General features: G+C 43.2%; 1 pseudogene; it reads left to right on the top strand.

Annotated features, from left to right (window-relative positions):
• Positions 1-1,056: 1,056 nt before the first annotated feature.
• On the top strand, positions 1,057-16,000 carry LOC119735254 (annotated as a pseudogene).
• Positions 16,001-16,779: the final 779 nt, after the last annotated feature.

Here is a 16,779-nt window from a genome sequence, read left to right as displayed (position 1 = left end):
CTCAGAGTTTTGCCGTCCATCACAACATTGAAGGCTTGCCTCTTACCTAGTTTGCGCGACGCTATACGTTCTTTGCCTACTGCAATGGCGACGCGGACTTCCCGATACCCGGGTGTAGGCCGGGTCACGTGGGCCACTTACACAGAGTCCTATACATGTACTATCCTGCGTTTAGTCCAGAGGGAGGGGGAGGTTCGATATCATTCGACGCTTTGGGCGATTTTCTAAATATGACTTTACAACATGCGTATAGCAGCCATCTCAGAGGCCAATGCCTTTTTTTTGCTGGAACCTTGTGTGCATTCATTGCTACTGAATTAAAATATAAAATAAGCCCTCAAAGATGGGGGGGGGGGGTTGAACCCCCCCCCCCCAGAGGTTTTCAATTCGGGGAGTCAGGTTGGCGTAGCGGTACTTTCCTCGCCTTCCACCGCTGTGACCCGGGTTCGAATCCCGCCTGGGCCAATATGTGGATTGGGTTTTCAGTCCCTGCCTGATTCCGTGGGTTTTCCCCAGAATATTCTTCTGGGCTTTTCCTCCCACCTCTAAAACTGTAAATTCTTCTCGTTGTCTTCTCTCCACAGGTTTCTTCAGGCTTGCGAGCTACAGTGCCTAGGGCGCTTTTGAGGAATCCTTTGTCTCATTACCAGAAATGATTAATAACAATACAAATATTATTTGTTTTTAGTCCCACGATTTGACCTGGGTGATATGTATGTGGCCTATTTTCGAGTAGTATAATAGGGGTGTAAGTGGCGCCACCGACGCCAAAATAGTCCGCCCCTCCCCCTCCCCCAAAAAACCCATTTTTTGTCTGCTGCCAAAACATTTGGGCAACATTTAAAAAAAAAAATACCTTCTAACAAATTTGAAAAAAAAAAATGTGTGAGCCCCCCCCCCCCCCCCCAAAAGCCAAATCCTGGGTGCGCCAATGGGCGTTTCATATGATTTTTAACTTATTTGAAAGTATTTATAAGGCTTTTTTTTATAATTTACATTATATCTGCGTTTCCTTTTTTATACACCGTGTATATTGAGAAGACTATGACAAAATAAATGACGGGTACAGACCTCGAAAATTAATGACAAGAAAGTACATTTAAAAAAAAAGTTATAGATAATTAGCCATAATGATGATTGAAATGTTCTTCAAACAGTCCAGTGGCAGACCGAGTCATTTTCTCTTCTTTGGCTCCCTAAGAGATAGTCAAGAGAACGCTTTCAGTTGATCGTTCGTTTAAACGGGAAAACCCGACAATTAAAGGCAGTGGATATTTGACCGGTGCCGGCTTTCTTTTAGTAAACGTTATTTTCACTTTCTTTGGTTTGCTCAAATATGATTTGAGCCGCGCCGGCTTTCTGTTACTGTTAGTAAATGTTAGTTTGCGGGAGGTCTTCTTTGATTCCTTCTGCCAACTAGCGTTTCACCAATATGACGCAATATGATATCAGCCAATCACAGCAAGCCTCCATCCCCTCCATGAATAACGTTAACTAAAAGGAAACCGGTGCCTGCCAAATATCCACTGCTATAATTAAATTGGTGAAGATCCTGATCTGTGTTCGGTATATTTGGCCGACTGTCACATGTGGAATGAAATTGAAAAGTTTGATTATCCAGTGATGTCGTGTCTCAACCGGGGGGGGGGGGGGGGGTGGGGCCGGGCCACCCTAATTTGCGAGCACTTGACCCCGCCCCCCAACGACAAAAGCCATACAACAACTAACTTGAACCAATCCCTAACTTGAACCAATCATTAGAGAAACCAACTGTAAAACTAGAAGACAAAGTCCTAAGTTAGCTAAACAAATGAAATAAATATGTAGTCCGGTCGAGTCGATTATCTAAGGTAGAGTGTCATTTTAAAGTCTTTAGTCTTAATGTGAACACTCTTCCTTTCATATTCACCGCCACATTTTCAGCTCCAATCTGCCGCTTTCACGAAGAAAGAAAGAACCGTAAGGATATCCCAAGCTTCAGCAACCCATTAAAAGGCATTGGAGGTGCTGCAGAGGGCCAGCGGGATTCAAGCACTAACAAAGTCACCCATTTGGCATCTGTAACCGATAAAACAATCGAGGAACCGAGGGAACAACGAATCGTCATCATCGGCTCCGGACCTACCGCTCTGGGAGCTGCGATGAGACTATACGATCTCAGGCAGGGACAAAATAACTGCGTGATTACTATCCTGGAAATGCAAGGCAAGCCAGGAGGCCTAGCTTCGGCTGTCAGGGATGATAAAGGCTTTCTCTGGGACTGCGACATCGGAGCTCACGTCGACTTCTCCCATTACACCTACTTTGATCGAGTTCTGAACATGGCGGTACCGAGTGGAACTACCGGCGCAGGGCGTCATTTGCCTTCATGAAAGGATCAGATGACAAGAGGAGATTCATTCCTTATCCAGTTCAGAACAACATCCACGTCATGGATAAAATTGATCAGCAGAAAAGCCTGATAGGATTAGAGGAGATTACCAAAAACCCCATCACCCGTAAACCCACAAATTTTGACGAGTGGCTGCTGCAGAAATTCGGAGTGGGTCTGACTGACGTCTTTATGAGGAAATACAACCAGAAAATATGGACGGGTAACACCACGGAAATGAACTCAGTCTGGGTTGGCGAGAGAGTTGCCGTACCAGACATTGAAGAAATCAAGACCAAGATTAAAGAGGTGGACAACGGGATAGAGGCCAAGGATTCCGAATGGGGGCCGAACCGTTTCTTCCGTTTCCCCAAATATAATGGAACTGGTGGAATTTGGCAGTCAGTTGCAAGAATGCTTCTAAGCCACTTGTTCAGATTTCACGAAAAAGTTACAGGTGTTGATATTGATAGAAAAATTATCACTGTAGAAAGGGAACAAAATGTAAAATCTAAGTACACTTTAGTATACGATACTCTGATATCGACGATTACTCTGGAAATTGTTTACCAGTATTTTGAAGAGTCATGATTCGTCTTTGGAGCAGGTGGAAGAATTAGCATCCCAGCTGGTTAACACACACACTCACATCGTAGGCGTCGGCCTCACCGGTCACCTACCCAAGACGCTCGCTGATAAATCTTGGGTGTATTTCCCAGATTCGGATTCTCCGTTCTACCGTGTGACAATATTTTCCAATTATTCAAATGACCATGTACCTAAAGCGGGAGCATATTGGTCGCTTATGTGCGAAATAGCTGAACCACAGACAAGTTCTAATCCAACATATTGGAGTAGAGAAAACTTGATAACAGAATCTATTTCTATCTATTTAGTCTTGTACGGGTTTATCACAGCTGATGTGGTAGTCTCCAAGCACTTGGACCACGAATATCCTGTCCCTTCACTTAAAAGAGATATACTCCTTGACACGATACAACCTTGGCTGAAAACCAAAGACATCTACTCCCGTGGACGGTTTGGAGGGTGGAGATACGAGGTTGGAAATCAAGATAATTCCTTCATGCAAGGGGTCGAGGCTGTAGACAACTTCCTACATGGCATTCCGGAGTTAACTTACACGGATCCGAATCTCGCCAATTCCAAGAAAAACACGGATCACAAAATTCCGTTGGATTATGAGATCGTCGTTGCCCAGTACCAGGAGGACCTGGATTGGGTTAAGCCGTTCGCGAACCGGACATTTATCTATCACAAAGGGGGCGACACAGGGCCGACTTCCCAGTGGTACTCGTGGGAGAGGCTCCCTAACATTGGTCGAGAATGTCACTCCTATCTGCATCACATCATCACCAACTATAACCATCTTCCAGATGTGACCGGAGAGATTGCTGATCACAAACGACACTGCCGGCGAAATCCCCTGGATGCGGTATCCCAGGCAAAGCGAGGCACCCCATGTAGTAAAGTAGGTAGCTACAATGTACACCACAAATACGTCATTAGTGCCGGTGATAAGTACTATACTGAAGCCCAAGAATAAGTATTTCAGACCATCAGATTTTACGTTCATGGAATTTTATGAATACATTTACGGTCATAAGCCACGCAGACAGTCAATACCACAGTGCTGGAAGGCCTGTGTTTCCGCCACGAGGGAGATGATAAGTCGACACCCTTTGGAGTTTTACCAGAGAGCGATTTCGACTCACGGTAATTCCTCAAACTCGGAGGAGGCTCACTACTTCGAGGGATTGTGGTCAGGTTCAACGATAAACCCTGATGATTGTCACTTGTAGCGTTTGTTGATAATTTTGTATTTTCAGCATCAAATACTATTTTGGTTATGATCATTAATGTTTATTCTCCATTTTTGCAGTGTTGGACCTTCCATAATTTGGCAACCCGTGGTTGGCAAAATGTGCCAACCACGCGTCGGCGATAGAAAGGTCTACATAACGCGTAGAACATTCACATATCGGAAGCCATTTTTGTAAGACCGGGCCGAACTGGTCAAAATGCAATTTCAACTATGTGGCTGGTGTATGGGCATCCGCTATATCCAGTCTTTATATAGAGATCAGTGGTATATGCAACGGTCCTAGTGCTTTTAACATATTATTTGCGATATTGGCTGTGTCTAGTTTGACTGGCCTACTTCTCTTGTACACTCGCGCGTCACGCTAAACGCAGCACCCTATTGGTACGCGCGTAGATATTTAAATTGACCCTCATGTCATAGGTCATTCTGAGAATCCACGCGCTGGCCAGTATCAGACTTTAAATGACCTGCCATTTTGAGTCTGTGTTCAGACTTAGGTAGGTGCGAAAATGATACGACCAGAACGGAAAAAAGCGACATTTTCATAGCTATTTTCGGTTGACACTCGGGTATGTTTAAGTGTTAAATAGTTGTGTTCACCAACATAATGCCTATCATGCATGTTATTGTTACTCCTAATTTGTTTTTTTTCACATAGGCGTAATGCTTAGTACATTTATCATCTAGGCGATGTGCCTCAAGTACATGTAAGTGCAAATATACTAGCCGCTCACAAGGATAGGGCTTTGCTGGGTTAAGTTGTGCGTTTTGAATGGGTGCATACCTATGTTTCCTAATACCTTTGTTCCCTAATACTTATGTTCCCCAATACCGATGTTCCCAGAAATCCTTACCCTAACCATAGCCCTAACCGTAACCCTAATCCTAAGGATTTCGGGAAACATCGGTATTGGGGAACATAGGTATTAGGGAACATCGGGTAGACCCCATTTTGATTGTAACGGCTACCTGACCTACCATGTATTAGGAGACGTCAGGGATCATCATGTATAGGGAATCAGACTATCATTTGGATTAAGACTTAGTGATAGAAGACGCACTAATCACTCACTTTATCATGGGTGATTTCAGTCCCTTTATAAATATTTTCGAATGACGAAAGAGATAGCTGTTCCATAGTAAGGGATCACTACTAACTTTTTCTGTTGAGTTTAGGCCATGTTTAGGAACAGCAAGTGCCTTATTTTATTTGTGCGCCTATCATAATGTCCCCCCCCCCCCTCGCGCTAACCCAGGTCCGAGGTCGGGATTTTGTCTCGTTTTTCATGCCCCAGGGAGGGGGTTTTGGTCGCTCAAATTACATTGTTACCATTGGCGTACTACATGAGAGTCAATCACTAGTGCGCCCCACGTATCTATGTCGGGGCATGGTCAGGGATTGTCATTTAAGTTTTACCCGAGGTGTGGGGATTTTGTCACTTCAAAAGTTACAATCCCCACGACTTGGGTGGGACAGCCCGGGGGAGGGGGAACAATTGATAGGCGCATTCGACGCGACGTTAGGCCAAAAAAAAAATATTCGGTCTCTGGTCAGACCAAAGTTCCGGAATTGACGCGGCCACGCGGCTTTTTTTTTTTTTTTTTCCTTTTTTTTTTTTTTTCTTCAGCTTGGATTGTACAGACAAGGTGGGTACTATTTTGCTTTTTTGGTGTCCTCATGTACATTGGTGGCCTCCATAATTTGCCTTGGTGCTTTCGATCATTTGCCTTGGTGCAATTTCCCATTCCTTGGTGCTCTTTGGTAAAAAAAAATGAGGAGATGCGGAAATAGAGGGCGCTGTTGGAGCTACCGCGGAACATTTTGGAAAAAAAAAAAGATCGACGCGCATGCTTAAAAGCGACGCGCGCGCTGACCAGAGACCGACTTTTTTTTTTTGGCCTTATCTCAGAAACAACTTTTTTCATTTCAAACACAAGTAAAGGTTCACAAACTCTTAGTGTATCTCTTAAGTTTCTAAATTGAATGTATTATATTGTGGCAGGACTTTCAGTTGATTTAGAGTCTGTAAAAGACAAAAAACAATTACAGAAATATTCGAAAGTTCTTAAATTAAAAATTGGAAAAAAATTTGAAAATTAGTAAAATCATTATTCGTTATATTATTTCATACAATTTCATGGCGGTTTGAGACTCCCTGCATTTTACTTGTTTGCAAATGAAAAATAAAGGAATGAATTGTTTTCTTCAAGTTTCGATATGTTTCGATCAGAAGGTGTGGTTGTTTTGGTTTAATTTTTTTGGAAATCGAATCTTAAATTAACCTATTGAATCGTATCTTAAATAACACTTGAAGAGTCCAAAATGATTAAAAGCTAACGTTTTTCTTTGTTTATAAAGAACATTTTAGAGGAGGGCGTACTGTTTTGTCCACCCTTCCAACTTCTGATAAGTGTAAACATTTCCCACGCAGGGGCGGATCCAGGAATGGGGGGGGGGGGGGGTGGGGAAGAGGGGGATCGTGCCATACTTTCAATGGGGGCGCTGTTTGAATCCACGATTATTTACACTAGCCTATATTACAGATACATGCACATTATAGAGTACAAATACCCCCTAACCAAGTTGGCTCTGTCTGTATTTTGTGCACAGGCCGACATTATTACCAGTTTCAATTTTAGGTGTCAGACCGGGAGGGGGGGGGGTCGCATTTCTATGAATCTACGATTTCCTTTTTTGACACAGATGTCAACCTTTCCCATACACTCTAAAAACAACTTAGTCAAAATATTGACTGGTTTTCCTAGTTATTGAAAATTGACTAGGAATTTAGTTAAACATGCAAAGCTTCATATTTTGACTAGAAAAAGTAGTTGGGTTCGACTCCAATTTCAGTTTCTTGCATAACTATTTTTCCAAAGTCAATAATACTGACTGGAAAAATTTAGTCAGATTGACTGATTTTCAGTTGCACCCAGCTGACCCTGAATGGCTAGTCAAATTTGACTGGTTTCTAGTCAAATCTGACTAATGCTTTTTTAGAGTGTAACCAGAGAGTAGTTTTGTTATCGTGCTCATTCGGGCATTCAATCACTGCATGGCAGCCTACCCGCCAAGGATGAATATTTCAATAGCGATGAACGGACAAGGACAAATAATTTATTGATAAGCAAATGAACCAGTCGTATGCTGCCTTTCTAGATTTGTAAGGTAGAACCGACCACAAGCTCCAACGTATGTAGTGGGCGAGTGTTTCGATTTGGTTCTGTGATGTATAAATATTTGGTCTCGGATTAATCAGTGTTTCGCATTTCAGATTCTTGTTTACATTTATCTGTCACCACAGAGGAAACTTTAAGATTGATTAGTAGATATTATTTAAGAAATACTCGGCATGGCAGGCAGGTTTAATCGTGTGTTCGTCTCCCTAACGTCAGTGATGGCAGTTTTGTTGTTCGTGTCGATCGTGATTTGGAATATGGACGGCAGGATGCTTCCTGGAAGAGGAGGTAGGTTTCCACTTATTGATTTACTTCATGATGTATTTTTGTTTCCTGTTGAGTAAATTGTTTAGCAGTAAGGAGTAAAAACCAGACTCTAAAAGTAAAAACAAGACTCTAAAACTCGCCTGCTGGAACATCAGGACCATGCAGGATGCAAAAAGACAGCAACCGTCCGCAGCGTCGTTTGTTCTGCATTAACAATTGGGGACGGTCTTTGAAGGAGAAACAACAACAATTTGAAATATAGTCCAGGTAAAAATGAATTGCGTGGTCCGTATATTTTCGTGTATAGAACCTGGGTGTAGGGGTGGATCTAGCTTTCAAGAAACGAGGGGTGTGTTTGATATAAAGGGAGGGGTGAGTCAAGAGCGTGCCGAATGCCCTGCCAGGGGTCTGGGTCATGCTCTACGATGCTTTCTCCTGCACCATAAGGCAATTCTAGCCCCATAAATGTGGCCAACTTACTGGAATACATCCGTAAATAAGGGCTACACTTGTGCCGTAAATGTAGAACTTTGTCAATTTTCCATTTTTACATTTAGATTTTGTTTGTAGTTAATTTACGCTTTAGAAGCACACTCACCCTCTAAATGGCGATACAAAAGAAGTCTGGCCTTTCTCAGACGTCTATTTTTCGTGTAATTTTTCGTGTAATCTCAACTACAAATTCATAGAAGAAAAACAATCAATGAAAATGAGCAGCGACGACGTGAATTCGAACCAGGGATCTTTGCATCCAAATCTCATCACGCGCTACTGTGTGGTACTAAATAACATCAATGCTCTTGACATCATTATTCTGTTTCATGAATAAGCATACTGATCCGACCGAAACTATTGAATTATTCATGACTTTGGAGCATCCCGCCTACGGAAAGGAAATTCGCTGGCGGCGCACGGAGCCAACGATTTCCTGTACTCGGGTGTCCGGGTTACCACATGCGCCTTGACTCAAGTTTACTTGACTAACAGCAGAAACGATCCAGCACGCGCGTGATCTTTTCGATGTTGGTACTTATAGACGTGTGCAAACGTGTACAAACGAACCTGGAAATTACACGAAAGTGGACGTCTGAAAAGAACGGATTTCTATTATATCGCTAAAAAGAGGGTGAGTTCGCTTCTAAAAGCGCAAATAAACTACGAAGTCTAAATGTAAAAATGAAAAACTAAACAAAGTTCTACATTTTCAATACATGCATGTTCCAAGTGTGGCCTTTATTTACAGCGGTAGTCCAGTAAGTTGGCCACATTTATGGGGCTAAAGGCAATTCGAGAATAGGTCAAGGAAATTAAGCATTTCATTTATTATCCCTTTGGCCCCATTTTACTATAGGTTTTCCCGGACAATTTCGGAAAATGTGTACACGAATTTGTAAAAGAAGCATTCGTTTTCGTGCGAAATAGAATGAACCTTCCAAATCTCTGTTTCTATTTAACAAATGATAATTCTTTTTCCGTGAAGGTGCATTCAGTCGTAAAAAATCAGCGTACGATTTCCCGAATGTGCACTGCATTTAGTGTATTGACATTTCATTTTAGCGCGAAATCGAAGGCACATCCGCAATCCTATTTTCCTTTTAATTTGTCATCAATCTTTTTCGCTAAATGTACAGCCGATTTCCCTCGCAGTGTTATTTAACGTATGCCTGGTCAAGCATTGGAATTCATTTATGTGTTAAAGTAACATTTGAGGAAAGCTTGATTGAATGATTGAATTTTTGAATATTCATGATGATTGAGCTAAAACCAAGAGGTGTAGTCTTTTGAAACATACCAGCTATTGTAATAAATCCTATATAAAAATCTAACCTTAGGAAAATCTTTTTCTGCTCAGCATTTGCCACAATCGCATCATATAGCCAAGAGTCTCAGTTCACATAGTCCTTAAATATCCAATAATGGCTGCAAGAGGGAGATACCGACGAATCTCGGACGTTGACCGAAATCGCCTCATCGATGCCTTTGAGGCTGACGACGCTGACTATCTGCAGGTAGCAGAAGCACTCAACGGCCAGATCAATCGTTGGCGTATATCTTCGGGATGGTCGTCGTAACAAGCTGCCGAAAGGAGGACCCATAAACCAGAAGGTTGACGACGACATGAGAGATGTCCTTCAAGGATATCTAGATGACAACCCCCTTCTAACTTTGCGTCAACTCAATACTCAACTGCGAGCTGATCTTCCCGATAAGCCCTTCGTTACCACTAGTACCATCGCTAGAACTCTAGATGGTATGCTTATAACTCTTAAACTAGCGGAAGATGTTCCAGAACAGAGGAATGAGCCACGCATATTAGTCATATTTGGAAATTGGTTTCTTCAGGTTTGTGTCCTTGGCCACACTGTGTACATTGACGAGACTGGGTATAACGTATGGACCCGTCGGTCTTATGGTCGCGCTCCTCGTGGAGAGCCAGCAAGGCGTGTCGTCCATGGCCAGAGAGGCAAGCAAGTCAACATCACGTTTGCTATTTCTGGTGAGGTTTGACAGAATATCATCAGAGACTGTGACGAGAGCGACTTTTGAGGATTTCTTAGCGACGACTGTACAAGAATGCGGTATGTTATTCCCGGCAGGCGAACGCATATATCTGATAATATGACAACGCTCGTCCTCATATCCGAGCCCAACTACCCCCTGATGCCGGCAATTTCACCATCAAGTTGCTGCCCCCATACTCGTCATTCTTAAATCCTACGGAAATGGCGCACTCGGCTTTCAAGGCGGGAGTGAAGCACACGCTGGGGCTTCCTGAATGGCAGGACAGATTTGGAGACCAAGACGCAAGAGTCCAAGCTGGTGTGAACCTGCAAGTCTGGAGATCCCTCCGTCTCCAGGAGGTGGCTGCACTCAACATTGGAGGTGACACCTGCGAAATGCACCGCCTGGTACAACCATTCTCAGACATATCTCCCTCGATGTCATGGTGGACAGGTCATTGAAGGATAGACAATCGAACTGATAAGACGAGAGAGAACCTTAAGAAATACATAAAGAAATTAAAATACAACTAAGACAATGAACCAACAAAAGTCCCCATGCAGATCCTATGTAACATGGCACGTGATGTGTCCCTTTACAGTTTCAATAATATGGCTACAAGATTATTTTTATTGATTTCATATTGGTCATATTTATATCATTTTCACATTTCATTTGCCTACATTTCACATAGGCCTTTGTGTATATAAGAACAAACACATTAATGATCAATAGGGCATACATTGATTAATTAATGAATCAAAGTTGTATCATGATTTGTATAGGCCTTTAAAATTTATTTAAATTGAATGCAGAAAATGCGAATTTAAATTGTAACAAATGAAAAAGAATGTTCAATTCAGCCCATGTCACAATAGACAATCGATTTTCTGCGGATTGGATTGCACATTCGTAATAATCGGCAACTCATACGTCAAACCGAAAACCTAATCACGTATTTGTAATCCCTTAAATGAAACGCTACGCACATTCATTCATTTGATTGATGCAAAATGAAATTGAATGCTAGTTATTGCGAAAATGAAACCAGGATGTACGTCGTTCTCAAACTCGGCGCCAAATTGAATTTATGTTTTACAAATTCAAACGCACATTTTCCGAAATTGTCCGGGAAAACCTATAGTATCATAACATTAGTCAGCGGCTGAACGACCCCCCCATCCCGGATTTGCGACAGGGGTGGCAAGATATATCTCAATTTTTTGGCTGGGAATGGGCCTGAGGGTTTACCCCTACATAGCTGCCCCAGTAGACATTATGTCGGCACTTTGTACTTTCCCGTCATGCCACCAGTGAAACGAGTGGGAAGTGTTTTTTGTTTTTTTTCTTATTTTTTTTACTTTCAAAAATGTGACCAAATACCGGTCCTAAGGATTTTCTCTCACTAGATTATGACATGCTTTAGAAAGAGCTAAACTATATACTTCATCTTGCTATATTACTCACCTAGGCTAAAGGCAATTGACTTTAACTACTTGGGGGAGGCGTTAGAAGCACATAATTGTTTTTGTGCAAGTTCTTGGACAAATTTACAAAAAAAATCTCTGGATATAACACGGAAAACGTAGAAAGCCTAATTTAATTTCCTTGTATTATTTACAAGGAGTATTTCCGAACCAAAATTAAAGTTTTAAAACATATTACAATCGTACTTCTGAGTCTAAATAGGGAGATGTCGACCACCTTAACTCACGGACTGGCTGTGACTTGAGAATTAGACTGGTTACCTATCTCACTGACTGACTGTGAATTGAGAACTAAACTGGTTCCCTATCTCACTGACTGACTGTAACTTGTCTCATCAAACTGGTTATCTGTCTCAATGACAGACTGTCACTTGTGAATTAGACTGGTTACCTATCTCACGGACCAGTGGCGTAGCCAGGAATTGTTCAGTGGGGGGGGGGGGGGGGGGGGGGGGGGGGGCGCTGGGGGGGGGCTGGAACATTTCATGGGGGGGGGGGGCGTCAAGCAGGGGCGTCAATCGCTTCTCAAAAGTGGGGGGGGGGGAATACCTTGATCATTACTGTTGCAAGCGCGAAGCCCTTACGGCATGGGGTTCGGGGCCCGCTTAAGTGCCCCGGAAAAAAATGGATTCTAGATGTTCTGTGGTGTGATTTGAAGCAATTTCCTACGACTTTCCTCCATGCTTTAACTAATATTTTCTTGGCAAAAGATAATTATTTGAACATCGTTTTTGAGGTTGGAGACATTGAATCAGCTATCGGTATTCTGAGCTATTGGCGTGGGGTTCGGGGCCCGCTTAAGGGCCCCGGAAAAAAATGGATTTTCGATGCTCTGTGGTGTGATCTGAGGCAATTTCTTACCACTTTAACCAATAATTATCTTAGCACAAAAGATAATAATTTAAACAAAATTTTCGAGGGTTTTTCAGTTAAAGGCATATTGTGAACATTGTTTTCGAGGTTGGAGTCATTGAATCAGCTACCAGAATTCTGAGCTATAGAATTCTAAATGCTCTGTGGTGCTATCTGAGGCAATTTCTGAACACTTTAACCAATATTTTCTAAGCAAAAGATACATTTTAGTACATAATAGGGCCCATGGCGTCATGTAGATCAATGATAATTTTTTTAGAAACTCAAAATCTCAGTGTGTGTGGGGGGGGGGGGGGCGACTGGGGGGGGGGGGGCGACAAGGTTTCATGGGGGGCGGTCGCCCCCCCCCCCCCCCCCCCCCCCCCCCCCCCGGTGGCTACGCCACTGTCACGGACTGACTGTGACTTGAGAATTAGACTGGTTACCTATTTCACTTACTGTCACTAGTGAATTAGACTGGTTATCTGTCTCACTTACTGTCACTAGTGAATTAGACTGGTTACCCATCTCACGGACTGACTGTGACATGAGAATTAGACTGGTTCCCTATCTCACTTACTGTCACTAGTGAATTACACTTGTTACCTATCTCACAGAGTGACTGTGCAAACTTAATTTGGACTAATTTTTTAAAAAGAAAAATTGTTTTCTCATTTATGTTTACCCCAGTGTACGGGTTAAGCAATTCATGATGTTGGGAAATCGGATAGCCTTAAAAACACAGGAGTTAGTGTAAGATAGGAAGGCTCGGTTAGAAATTTGTGGACTAAAACGAAAGTATAACATATTTAGGATAGTCAGTTGCTGGAATGATATTTCTTCTGAAAAAAAATGTACCTGAGTACATTAAGGTCAAACATATTTTCGTCTGAAAAAGATCTTGTTTATTTCTTATCCACAGCTATCTTTCCAACTCCAGTTATCCGCTCCCACGTGGATCTAAAGAACAGCAAAAACATCCGAACTCTCAGTGACACATCAACAGGCCCTCGAGATGCTGCAGAAGGCAGAAGAGGTTCAAACGGTAACCAAACTACGCGGCTGCCATCGGAAATCGATGACCAAGAAACTTCCAGGGAATCGAAGAAACAACACAGAATAGTCATCATTGGCTCCGGACCCACCGCTCTGGGTGCTGCTAAAAGACTCCACGATTTCGGGCAAGGGATCAACAACAGCGTGGTCACTATCCTGGAAGAGCTAGGCAAACCAGGAGGCCGAGCCTCGTCTGTTAGGGATGATAAAGGCTTTCTCTGGGACGATGGATTTCATGTCGTCTTCTCCCATTATACCTACTTCGATCGAGTCCTGAACATGGCAGTACCCGAGTGGAACTACCGGCGCAGGTCTTCATTTGCCTTCATGAAAGGATCAGATCAGAACAAGAGATTCATTCCTTGTCCAGTTCAGAACAATATCCACGTCATGGATAAAATGGATCAGCAAAAAAGCCTGCAAGGATTAGAAGAGATTGCCAAAAATCCCGTCACCCGTAAACCCACAAATTTTGACGAGTGGCTGCTGCAGAAATTCGGAGTGGGTCTCGCTGACGTCTATATGAGGAAATACAACCCGAAAATGTGGACGGTCGACCCCAAGAAAATGAACTCGGCCTGGGATGGTGAGCGGGTTGCCGTACCAGACATTGAAGAGATCAAGACCAAGATTAAAGAGGTGGATATAAACGGGACTTACACCAAGGATTCCGAGTGGGGACCGAACCGTTTCTTCCGTTTCCCCAAATATAATGGAACTGGTGGAATTTGGCAGTCAGTTGCAAAACAGCTTCCAAGCCACTGGTTCAAATTTCACGAAAAGGTAACCGGTATTGATATTGACCAGAAAATAATATCCATTGAAAGAGGAGATGCAATGGAATCTAAATACGCTTTGGAATACGATACTCTGATATCAACGATTCCCCTGGACATTTTGACTGGGTTTTGAAGAGTCGTGATCAGTCTTTGGAGCAGATGCAGGAGCTAGCATCCCAGCTAGTCTACACACACACTCACGTCGTAGGCGTCGGTCTCAAAGGCCAACCACCGAAGACCCTCGCTGATAAATCTTGGTTGTACCTCCCGGATTCTGATTCTCCGTTCTACCGCGTGACTATGTTCTCCAATTATTCAGATGACCATGTACCTAAAGCGAGAGCGTACTGGTCTCTCATGTGCGAAATAGCCGAACCGCAGAAAAGTTCTAATCCAGCGTATTGGAGTAGAGAAAACTTGATTAAAGAATCCATTCAATCGTTAGTCATGTACGGGTTTATCACAGCTGATATGGTAGTCTCCAAGCACTACCGTCGCCTGGAGCATGGGTATCCCGTCCCTTCACTTTAAAGGGATACGATCCTTGACACGGTACAACCTTGGCTGAAAAACAAAGACATCTACTCCCGTGGACTTTTCGGAGGTTGGAAATATGAGGTTGGCAAGCAAGATCATTCCTTCATGCAAGGAGTCGAGGCTGTAGACAATTTCCTACATGGCACTCCGGAGTTAACTTATACGGATCCGAATCTCGCCAATTCCAAGAAAAACACGGATCGCAAAATTCCCTTGGATTATGAAATCGTCGTTGCCGAGTACAAGGAAAACCTGGATTGGGTTAAGCCGTTCGCGAACCGGACATTTATCTACCACAAAGGGGGCGACGCAGGGCCGACTTCCCAGTGGTACTCGTGGGAGAGGCTCCCTAACATCGGTCGAGAGAGCCACTCCTATCTGCATCACATCATCACCAACTACGACCATCTTCCAGATGTGACCGTATTTTACCCCGGAGAGATTGCTGATCACAAACGACACTGCAGGCGAAATCCCCTGGATGCGGTCTCCAAGGCAAAGCGAGGCATCCCATGTAGCAAAGGAGGCGGCTACAGTGTACACAAGAAACACGTCATTAGTGCTGGTGAAAAGTATTTACTGAAGCCCAAGAATAAGTATTTCAGACCATCAGATTTTACGTTCATGGAATTTTATAAATACATCTACGGTCACAAGCCGCGTGGAGGATCAATACCACACTGCTGGAAGGCCTGTTTTGCCGCCACGCGGGAGATGATCAGAAAACACCCTTTGGACTTTTACCAGAGAGCCATATCGACTTTGGTCAAGTCTTCTAATCCTGAAGAGGGCCACTTCTTCGAGAGAATGTGGTATCACATATTCCATGATTGACCCTGATGACCTTAAATAAGCCTCGTACCAATGACGTCACACTTTGTTTACGTGTGTGCTTTCCTATGGTGCTCAGTCGTGGACCCCCACTGGCTCCATAGGAAAGTGCACATGTAAACAAATTGGAACGTCATTAGTAAAGAGGCTTATTCATTATCTTAATTCATTATAATCATGATTGTTGCATATGCAAAAAGTTAGTGAACGAGCCTGCTTTACCTTGCGAACCAGGACATCCAGCTCTCAGATCTCAGCCGCGATAAATTTCGTATGATTGTAAAAAAAAAAAAATTACTGTCGGCATTTGTTTTTCCTTCAACGAATTTCCAACTTCAATGCAAGGGCGGATCCAGGGGGGGGGGGGGGGGGGGGCAAAGGGGGTCATGCCCCCCCCCCCCAAAAAACGAAACCAATTGTTGTTTTTTTATGTGACGTCGCAATAAAGGCAGGCAATGAGTACACCACCATCTTTTCCTCAAAAAACATTGGCTAAAGTGGTCAGAAATTGCCTCAGATCGCACCACAGAGCATCGAGAATCCAAACAAATTTCGGGGCCCTAAAGCGGGCCCCGAACCCCGCGCCATAAGTTTTCGACCCTCTTTTTGGGAGACACAATTTTTTTTTGCCCCCCCAAAAAAAAAATATTTGGATTAGGCCAAAAAAAAAAGGTCTCCGGTTTCTGGTATGCGCGCGCGTCGCCGTAGCCATGCGCGTCGGCAAAATGAAAAAGTTTTTTTTTTCAATGAAAGATGATGTCTCAGAACCTCCAAACTCACTGGTTTGACTGGAATCCTGCTGCTGCACAATTTTAACGTGTTTTTAGATTGGGTTATGGTCCAGAATAAGCTTTATGTGGCCTCTCTGGACTCCCATATATATTTGCACTAAGTTAAGTCGGGCACCATTCATGCCATTTGCAGTCATCAGCCGACATTTGAAGCAAAAAAATCAGGTAAAAAAAAAAAAAGCCGCGTCGCCGCACCACTTTTGGGCAAGCTCCATACCAGAACCAGAGACTTTTTTTTTTGGCCTTACTGTCGCGCACGTACTGATCCTTTTTGCGCTGGGTA

Source organism: Patiria miniata, unplaced genomic scaffold (assembly GCF_015706575.1).
Source record: "Patiria miniata isolate m_02_andy unplaced genomic scaffold, ASM1570657v1 HiC_scaffold_29, whole genome shotgun sequence".
NCBI lineage: Eukaryota > Metazoa > Echinodermata > Asteroidea > Valvatida > Asterinidae > Patiria > Patiria miniata.
This window is presented reverse-complemented; position numbering and strand designations above follow the sequence as displayed.